The sequence below is a fragment of the Salvelinus alpinus genome, chromosome 9 (genome assembly GCF_045679555.1).
Source record: "Salvelinus alpinus chromosome 9, SLU_Salpinus.1, whole genome shotgun sequence".
In the NCBI taxonomy this organism is placed as follows: domain Eukaryota; kingdom Metazoa; phylum Chordata; class Actinopteri; order Salmoniformes; family Salmonidae; genus Salvelinus; species Salvelinus alpinus.
Window position 1 is genome coordinate 6,319,021 of NC_092094.1, and position 2,553 is coordinate 6,321,573.

The following is a 2,553-nucleotide window of genomic DNA, read 5'->3' on the forward strand; positions in this document are numbered from 1 at the left end:
GTGTGTCTGTGTGTGTGTGTGTGTGTGTGTGTGTGTGTCTCTCTCTCTCTCTCTCTCTTCCATTTGATGGTAATTTAACTGAAAACCCTGACACGGTCTGTATTCAAATGTTCTTGTTTGGGTTGGGCTAGTAATAATACTTACACACTATAACACACGGGGTTGGGGGTATCTATCACAGATGTATGCCACAGGGAATGTCAGTGTCACGACCTACTGAGACAAGTCTCAAGACCCGCTAATCTTGCTCTCCCATCTGTAGTAGATTCAGTGACACGAGGGGCGCCAAAAAAAAATACTTCTGTCACCCCAGCCTCGTGCACTCTCCACCCACTAAAGAACCAATAAAACACACCCCCCTCTTGCGTTTATGGGGGTCGGTGCGTTTTCTTTGACATTGTTTTTGGATAATTCAACTGCATTTAATTCATTAAATATACGTTTTTACGGTCCTTTCACCTGTGCAATGTTATTATTATATTGATCACCGTGTTCACAATCTAATTCAAAGGAGTAAATGAGTTAGAAGGAGGCGTGGCCAACTAGGTCTGAGTGCCCGCCCCTGGGGGCGGAACCACCGCCTGGACGGCTCGGTGCTTTCCAACGTGCGGTATGGTCTGGGAGTTCCCGAACAAAACTGTTTGCGTACGGATCTCTTTTACTCCGCTACAAGGCTGCGTGACTAAATTGGTGCTATAGTTATCCGCGGCTAATTTATTAGCTGAAGACTGAAGTCTAAAAGGCTTGTTGTTCTTTCCTCGTGCACACATCTCCAATTTGGCTGTTACTTTCAATCTTTATATTGTTTTTCCTGCACTGATTTAAATCTATATTCTGACATATTTTGTGGAGAGAACACCACAGAGCTAGCGCCGAGGTTCTGGACAAACCTGCAGTTTTGAGGTAAGAATAGTCAATGTTACCTACCTAGCAAGTCGCGTTAGACTCTTTAGAGCACTAAGCGGGTTAGCCTAGGATCTGTATCCAACTTGAACCAATTCCGAATGTGTTATAAATCGATAATGGGGGGGGAAGTATGGGAAAGTGTGTAATGTAAACAATGTTGTTACATCGCTTCTAAGTTTGCCACGGAGTTTCTGTTGAATGGTTGGCTATAACGTTGAAACACGAATACAATTGTTACATTGTTATTCGTGTGTTATTAACTGACAGTGTTGTGTGCACTGTTGAGTACAATATTTTGTTTTGGATATTGTTTGGGTTAGCCTACAATGGACTAATGCAGCTGTCCACTATTGTTATAGTTTACTCAAGTAAGATAGATTTTTTATACCGTCGTATGCACACTTGATTAAACAACACAATATTTATTCAATGATTTTAGTAAGTGAAAGACTATCTGATCAATGGATTGTCAGTATTGAGTAGAGGAAATCTTGGAACGTTCGTTTTGACGAACGTATCCCATTTCTTCTGTCGAACATCGCACACATTGTCCAAGACTGTTTATCAACTAAGACGAGTGGAAGTCATTAGGTGTGGGAGTATGAAGCCTGTTAAACTTTTAACTATTGATGTTGTTTTAGCCAATGCATAGCGGCATTTTTTCAACATATATATGGTCTGTTGTCAGGGGTGCATTATATTGAACATAATGTCTTCAAGCCTACTTCCACACTATTGAATAAACTCACGATAGGCTACATTCATTTGGAATGGTCGTTGCATGTATGATGCTAACATTTATCTTTGCAAGATACATTCACATTTAATCTCTGGCATTATAAACACCGTTGACAAACGGTATTTACCAGTTAGCGTGCCTCTCTGTGGCGAGAGAGAGGGCAGACTGCCGACATTGGAGAGAGTTGAAAGTCAACGTCGATGTATGTCAGTCAACTCAGTCATTCTTCAAGCTGACATCTTTGTTACTCGAAGTGACAGCATGGAACGCTCGCTGTTCCCCCCCCCCCCCCCCCACCCCCCCCCTGGGTCCCGTCATAACATGAGGTTTGTCTCCTGCGACGTGCGGGGTCACCAGATGGGAACGTATCGAGCTGTCTCAGTTGGATGCACCTTGGCTCTAGGGCAAAGAGTTTACTGACAGTTAACATTAATCACATAGTAGAACCAAGTGGGAGTCCACTTTTCCGTGAGATATTAGCTGGAGTACAGTATGATAGTAGAGAGGATTCAAACCTCTATATTGATCATTGATGATAGTCATGATGCTGGCAGCGTCGTCCGAGTTAGGGGTTTGGCCGGGGGTAGGCCGTCATTGTAAATAAGAATGTGTTATTAACTGACTTGCCTAGTTAAATAAAGTTTTTGTTTTTAAATGGCAGTGAAGAAAGGTTATTTTGAAATCTCAAGATGACTGTACCTGTTAGAGGTTTGTCTTTGATGAAAACACTGCACAATGCACACATGAAATGTCAGGTCTTTTTTAATTTCCCCCATTCAAATTATCCCTATAAACAATGTGTATAACCACACACCATTATATCTCTCTATTTATTATACTGCACAAGCCAGTGAGTATAAGGTTTCAAAACATGGAAGCTGCCTGGTCGTAGACTAGCTACTGGCCTG

General features: G+C 42.1%; 1 protein-coding gene across 1 annotated transcript in view; it reads left to right on the forward strand.

The window, feature by feature from the left end:
* The first annotated feature begins 609 nt into the window (after positions 1–609).
* Positions 610–2,553, forward strand: part of LOC139584213 (tetraspanin-18B-like) — a 153,676-nt gene continuing 151,732 nt past the window's right edge. The window contains exon 1 of the mRNA XM_071415801.1: positions 610–903. The gene's annotated coding sequence lies outside the window, so the exon portion shown is untranslated. The remainder of the gene's footprint in view (positions 904–2,553) is intronic.